This window comes from Hyaena hyaena, unplaced genomic scaffold (assembly GCF_003009895.1).
Source record: "Hyaena hyaena isolate Hyena2069 unplaced genomic scaffold, ASM300989v1 scaffold_435, whole genome shotgun sequence".
NCBI lineage: Eukaryota > Metazoa > Chordata > Mammalia > Carnivora > Hyaenidae > Hyaena > Hyaena hyaena.
In genome coordinates this window covers 1,546,836-1,553,972 of record NW_024081065.1, presented here as the reverse complement: position 1 = coordinate 1,553,972, position 7,137 = coordinate 1,546,836, and the positions used below count along the sequence as shown (strand labels likewise).

Below are 7,137 nucleotides of genomic sequence, written 5' to 3'. Positions count from 1 at the left end.
GAGAGGGGACAAAAAGGCAGCAGAAAATGATAAATCTTCAGACAAATATGCGTAAACTCAGGAGAAAAAGGAAGCAAAAGGAAGAAGAGGCAAATAGGTCTGCAGGAAACCAGCCTCTGAAGAAGCAGGAGGAGGAGAGGCCACATGTGATTCACATCACACTTTTTTCAGTGTTATTTGTGCTGCCTGTACCTCACTTCTTGTGCAGTCCACAATAATATTTTTATCAACTGTTTTTTATTTTCTTTTTAATGATTTTAATGTTTTATTTCTGAGAGAGAAACAGAGAGAGAGAGAGAGAGAGACAGAGAGAGAGAGAGAAAGACAGGATGATCAGAGGAGGGTCAGAGAGAGAGGGAGATACAGAATCTGAAGTAGGCTCCAGGCTCTGAGCGGTCAGCACACAGCCTGTCGCAGGATTCGAACTCACTAGCTGTGAGTTCATGACCAGAGCCGAAGTCAGACACTTAACCGACTGAGCCACCCAGGCGCCCCGTATCAACTGTTTTTTAAGTTCAAGTTTTAATAGCTATGGAAAGGCATTTTTATCATCTCATCCTATTTCTTAAGTATATTTTTAAAAACTTTGCGTAACTGCTTTATGAAGTGAAATTTCATGCTGCTGGGATTTTCTTGGTGCATGTGCATCCAAAAAAATATGACGATGTGGAATTAACAGAGCTTTTGTCTTGTGTGTCAACAGAACATTTCAGTATTCAATGACTAAAAAAACAAAGTTGAAAAAACAGTGTTCAGCAGGAGAGAATTGTAAAGATATTGAACAAAAGGCATAAATTTCATCTCACACATAACTTGGGGCTGTGAACTTTGTGTAAATTAGCACCACATCTATTTCTGGCATGTTACATGCAAGTTAACATATTTTATATTTCAAACAAACAATGAGAAACATGGACATTTCCAGTTAAGAGAATTACATTTCTAGGAAATGACCTTTCCAGGCTAGTGAATGTAAAATATCGAGGTCGTTCAAGAAACAAATAGTTGGCACCTAGGGAAATTGGAATATTTAAAAATATGCCTTGAAGAGCTAAATGACCTTTACTTTTTCTCACTAAATATAAAATGCTCACCTGCGTCCAGATTACACATTTATTGGGAGAGTTTGATTTGAGGTGTTCAAGCATGTAGATTTAGGGCATTTGACTTACCAAAACTCATAGCATTAAAAATGAAGAGGAGTTTTCCTGGGAAATTTTTTATATGTAGCGTTAATGCCCCAGGAGAAAAACAAATGGAAATTCACTATGATCTAATACACTTGTATAAAACGCAAAGCAACCACCACCTTCACTTGCAAACAACTTTGCAGTTAAAGGATGTAGTTTCCTCTTTTCTCTAATTTGGCCAGGGAATTGGGGGCCTATATCAGGCATAGGAGCTATTGTATTGTTCCAATTTTGTTGACACCATATTTTGACCAGCAGGTAATTAGGGTGCTTCTGTAATACCTCTATCATTGGGTCATGGATTGTTTTTCAAACATTTACTCTTCAATGTCATAAAATTATTGTTTCTCACTTATATGCTAAAAATCAATGATGCTTACTCAATGAATAGAAAAAAGTATATTTCCTTTAAAAATTACTATAAAATCCAGATTTCTCTCTTGCCCTCTTAGAAAAGGGCCCTGTTAGAGTTTCAATAGTTCCCCCTCTTCTCCAGGGTCTTGCTTTCCCCTGGGTTTTGTTTCAGAGCCTTTTTGGTACAGACCATTAGTGGAAATGACCACTTATTTAGATACTTTGAATGTTTATCATCTTAAATTCTTCACTTGATGCCTCTCTTACTGCATTGTTATGAATGTGAAAAAAATGATATAATCTAAAAATAGTAGCCGTGGCTACTATTGGAAAAGGGTATATAATGAAGCAGCAGCAGTTTTGGTGGGTGGTAGCCTGAAAGGCTGGCAAGTTCGATTCCAACTCCTTTCAAATGGGTAGAATGGTCTCATTGGTATTTCAAATACATTATAATTGTTCATGTGGGCTTGATTTTCTGTTGGGAATGAGTGATGTTACTTCTCAAAGAGCTCTCAGCAATTAAGACTATCAGAAGGAAAGTGAAAATATTTTCAAATTTTTCTTCAAAGTGCAGCTATTAAACCTCTGGTCTTCAAAATGCAGCTATTAAACCTCTATATTTTTAAATAGAACATTAAGTATATAATCTGTTATCTTTTCTGATTTGCTCAACAGCAATAGTATCTTTGGTGGTGATTGCCGGTGGAAATTGAAAACAAAAGAATGGACCCAGGACAAAGTAGCCTCAATGCCAGCTGGAATATTTGAGACATAGCAAAAGAATGCTGAAGGAATATATTTCACATCCCCAAGGGAGAATTGCAGAGTTTGAACACAAAACTAATGCAACTCTGGAGTTACTGTTTGTGGTTGGTGATGAGATAATTCAAATGAGGAAAAGACATTTCTATGATTTCAAAATCTGTGTCCTGTTTGATCAGCTCCTGTGTTAACGACAACTTTATGAGGAAAAGCATCTTGTCCTTAGATCTCAGATCAACTATTTCTTGCTTTAGTAACCCATTACTTGCTCATTTCTCTAGTCCTGGGGGAAAACGTCAAAATCAGGGTCACTAGGGTAAAATGTTCCTAGTGAGGTTGGGGACATGCCTGTAATAGAGAAGGTCTCATCTTAAATCAAAACATCTCTATGAGAAGGAAGCTCAAAGTAAGCTTTCTTAGCAACACTGGCACACAGAGTTCTGGAACTGGATTGTCAAAATTGACCCTCTGTGGGTGTTTATTTTGTTTTAAATGATTCTAAATTTGTCCACGAAGACCTCCCAAAGTTAGACATGTAAATTGTGGCAAACTAAAATATTCTTTCACAGTCTCTTAAAAAATGTGCATATTGATTGACTCCAAAATTCGACCTCTAAGAATTTGTCCTAAGAAAATAATGTATGATGTATATGAAAGGCCAGAGCAATGTAGATGTCATCAATTAATAATTTGGCTAAAATTATAGTACTTCCAGACAATGCAAGAATGTGCACCTGTTACAAACAAACCTTTTAAAGAGTATTCATGGACCTAGAAAATAATTATGATATGTCAAAGGGGAAAAAGTTAATGGAGCATATATAGCAAACAATCCCATATTTGCAAAATACTCTGTGTGGATTTAAGGATTTATATATATGATATGATCCCATATGATGATTTTTAATTTTTAGTTCTATTCTCATTTTATACTCATTTTATCCAATAAATATGAATTATTTGCACAGCAAGAACTAACGTAACTTAAAAAACTATTTGCCCAAGATAACTAAAATACTAGTTTGTGCTATATCTTCTAACTTTCTGGGATCATTCCATCATGCCAGGAAAGAACAACCTGGCTTTCCCTCTTCACTTAAGGAGTTCAATACAAAATTGGCATCCTGGATTTATATATTCATTGGGAAAAAAGACACAGTGGTTCTCTATAGCACCTTACTCTAGTTTACTATCCCCAAGTAGCAGGAGAAAATTTTCCTAGATATCAGACCTGATGTTGATTTTACAACATCAAAGAGGGATATTTAACAATGTCTCCCTCAATCTGTGGGCTGGGTAAGGGAGCAGAAAGGGGAATGTAATCACTAGTCATATTCTCATCCTATTTCCACACATGTCAACACTATGTGGGGAAATAGAATATCAGGTCTGGTTGCTTAATCTTTGCATGTTTCCAGGGAGCCTGGATCCATGATTGATTCTAAACTCTGGAAATGTGGCCCTCGGGATTCTTTTTATGTTACTAACTGATGATATTGTTAAGTATCCCTGGAGGGATGGGGCATGCTATACCAGCTTGTGAGGACTTGTCAGCATTGACTTATGCAGACATGAAGATTGGTGATGTTCCTAATTTCACTATTGGGATTCTGAATTTCAGTTACTATGGTTGTTTGCATAGCAGGGTGTATCTACATGATCAATTCTCCATAAAAACCTTGGATCTGGAGACTTGAGGAGGCTTTCCTGGGGAGAGCCACTTTGCATGCATCTCCACAGTTCCCTGCTACAGGGAAAAATACATCTTGTGTGATCAAAGAAGGAGAAGGATTCAGAGGCCTGTGCCTGACTTCTCTGGACTTCTTCCAATGCACATCTTTTTTCTGCTCCTGGCTGTGAATATAGACTGATACTGAGGTTTCTGAGTCCTGCTAGTGAATGAGAGAGCATCAAAGTGGTAGTCAGACACTCACAATATAACCTTTCCATTCCACCCACAATTCCCAAGCCACATAGTCTGTGTTGCCATTTCTGTCCCCTACCAAGATGGCATTTGATATTTGTCTAGAATTCATCCTTTTAAGAATTTCACTGAGCAACCAAATCTAAGAGGCTTACCTCAATGGCCTTCTCTCTTTGTCAAGTGAGGAATTTGCACTTATATGCCTCCAGATGAAGACCTCACTGAGACACTTGAGAAGCAACATGTTATTGTGAACTAGAGAGCGGTATAAACAGTAGTATGAGATCTCTATCCTGAATAAAGGACAGAATGCCAGAAAGGGACCCAGGCAGAAGATTGGGCATGGTGGCTGTAGAGAAAAGCGACAGAAGCTAAGGGCCTAGAACCCCAGAAGCTATTTTGGTTCTTTTGGTTCTTTGGTGTCAGTTGATTTGGGGAATTATTCAGACTAGTCATTGATGATATGTCACTCATCTGATAGCTTTTTGTCCCTTGCTCTTTATATTTTGTTCCTTCAGCTTTTCCTCCTAGGAAACAATTTTAAGTCATTAATCATTTGTTGAACATCTCTGAGAGGTTTTGAAGTTTTATATACTATGCTTCAAGTATAAAACTCCTTTGGGGCACCTGGGTGGCTCAGTCGGTTCAGTGTCCAACTTCGGATGGCTGAGATTTTGATCTCATGGTTCACAAGTTCAAGCCCCGTGTCAGGCTCTGTGCTGACAGTTCAGAGCCTGCAGCCTGCTTCAGGTTCTGTGTCTTCCTCTTTCTCGGCCCCTCCCTGCTTGTGCTCTGTCTCTCTCTCAAAACCTAAATATTCACTAAAAATGTTTAAAAAAGTAAAAGCTCCTTTGATAACATTATTATTTTAGTTATTGCTATAGATCTATTGGAAAAAACAACTTCCATTTATGTTTCCCTTTTTTACACAGGCCTTTCCTATGTCTCAGATAGTTGGGTGAATAGAATTTTCCCAAGTATTTAGATTTCTGGGAGTCTTGTGAAATAGGATAATCAAGAGTGGGTGACTAGACAGTATAGTTTGGCTTTGTGGGCATTTGTAATTTGAAATTTGTGGATCAGATTATAATAATGAGTTTTACTATCAAAATGGTGAATTTGGTCATTATTCTTAAATAAGTTTAAAACGTTCTTAGAAAACTAAAATAAAAAATAATAAAAACAAATACTCATGCTTGAAAAAATATCTTCAAGCAAATGAGTTCATTTAGAACCATTTTATTTTTTAAAAGTGTCTCTATCTTATCCCTTTGATTGATATTACCAAAACTATTTTCCAGTATTTTCTCTTCTTTCTTCACCTTAAAATTCAAGCTGAGTTTCTGAGTAGACAGGGAAACAGCAGAACATCTGATTAGTACTTTGTTATATGTTCTTTGACAACAATGGTAGAACTGTTACTATATTTAGTGAGAATTCCAATTCAATCCAGATCAGTGTTCAAATATTTTACACAATGTGCCTTCTATTCTAAAAGGAAGATATCAATATTTTTCATCTTACACAATCTTTGGATTAGCTCAGACAATTAAATAACATTGGAACAGAAATGTATATTTGTCACATAAGAGTAAAGTTGACCCATCTGACCATTTGGTATTAAATGTCTTGAGGATGATTTCTACTGGATCTGTCACTCACTGAGAGTTGGGGGAATATAGCATGTAGCAGAATGAAGCCAATCATTTCCTGTAGAGTGTTAAGCGATGATGCTCTTATTGCCAAAGGTAAAAGTGCTCTAAAATTACCCTGCAAAGTAACGCACTATATTTAACCCACTGGATACTAAAATGCTCTTTTACCAGAACTTTGTCAATAAACAGTATTTTTATTAATAATATGAAGATTTTTTGTTCAAAAAAGTTTTGAATTTATTTTTTAAATAATATGAGTAGTTTCTCTCCTTCCTCTACAGACACCTTCTTTCTGTGAAAATCCAGAGGGACAACTGGGTACCAAGCACCGAGAGTTTGGAAAGCAAAATGTGCCAAGGTAAGGTTTAAGTCTGGGCCGACAGCCTAAAGAAGTAAATGCATAGAAACCTGACACATGATAGCTTCTGGCTGTCATGCAAATGATGTGTTCAAGACAGAAGAAAGATCCAAGTTGAAGGGTAAAAAAAAAAAGCCTGATAAAGCCTTCCTAGAAATGGTGTAAAGAGAATGGTTTCACTTAGAGAGGCACTATAGCCAAGATCCACTTGTGTGACTTTTGGTTAGGCAACTTAATACATCTACATTTCAGTTTGACTGAAAAGGAGGAACCATGACAGCTTGTAGTAGAATATTTTACAAGTGCTGTCCTGACCCAGTTTTGAGATCATGGCTAAAAACTCTCAATACTCTGTGGGAAGTTTGCCAAACCTACACCTCAGTCTCTTTCTTTGTCAGACTCTAGTGCCACATACAACTGCCCGAGGCCCCATATGACAAACATACTTCTTTGGGAAAATTCTCCAACTCCACCTGGCTTGCCACATATAAGCTTCCTCCTACAGCTCCAGGTTGCTATTACTCTTTTCTCTAGATGTACCTTCCTGTGTGGCCCTGCATGGCAGCCTTCTCACAGATAAAGCTGTAAGTAATAAAGAATTCTGCCTTTTCTCTAATTGGGGGCCATTTGTTATGTCCCACCAGCATCTGAACCTAACAAATATTAAAATACAGCACTAACTTTATAATTTATAAAGATTATGTAAGACGATGTATGTAGTTTGCTTAGTGTAGTACCTAGTACAAACTTGTTCCCCCATCAACACACACAATTTTTGTTTTGTTTTGTTTTTCACCCAGTGAGAAACTCTCTAGGCCACAAGAGGGAAACCTCCATGGTTCCATGGAGGAGCAGAACTAGAAAAAAAGCAAAAGATTGGCTTTTAAATTCACT

General features: G+C 37.1%; 1 long non-coding RNA gene across 1 annotated transcript; it reads left to right on the top strand.

The window, feature by feature from the left end:
- Positions 1-3,826: 3,826 nt before the first annotated feature.
- LOC120245817 lies at positions 3,827-6,828 on the top strand. The gene is made up of 3 exons (XR_005531903.1): positions 3,827-3,887; positions 6,167-6,243; positions 6,778-6,828. It is a non-coding gene; the product is annotated as an uncharacterized LOC120245817 (long non-coding RNA).
- Positions 6,829-7,137: the final 309 nt, after the last annotated feature.